Genomic DNA, 244 nt, shown 5'->3' with positions numbered 1-244 from the left:
TTTTGATGAGAAGAGTAAACTTGTGAGCAGCGTTCTAAATTTATTGTAACAACCTGGTCTCTCTTTAAAATAAAAGAATACTTTACTATTTATTGGCACTTGCCCATTTTATTAAAACCTTAAAATTATTTTTTCTTAATTTTTTTTACTATCCCTTTCCTCTTTCTCGTCATACTTATCTACATGTACAAGAAAGACATGAGGTATTATTTCTTCAACATGACAGTGTTCACATTACCCATTG

Source organism: Cyprinus carpio, chromosome B22, assembly GCF_018340385.1.
Source record: "Cyprinus carpio isolate SPL01 chromosome B22, ASM1834038v1, whole genome shotgun sequence".
NCBI lineage: Eukaryota > Metazoa > Chordata > Actinopteri > Cypriniformes > Cyprinidae > Cyprinus > Cyprinus carpio.
The sequence above is the reverse complement of the archived record's forward strand: the minus strand, read 5'-3'. Positions refer to the sequence as shown.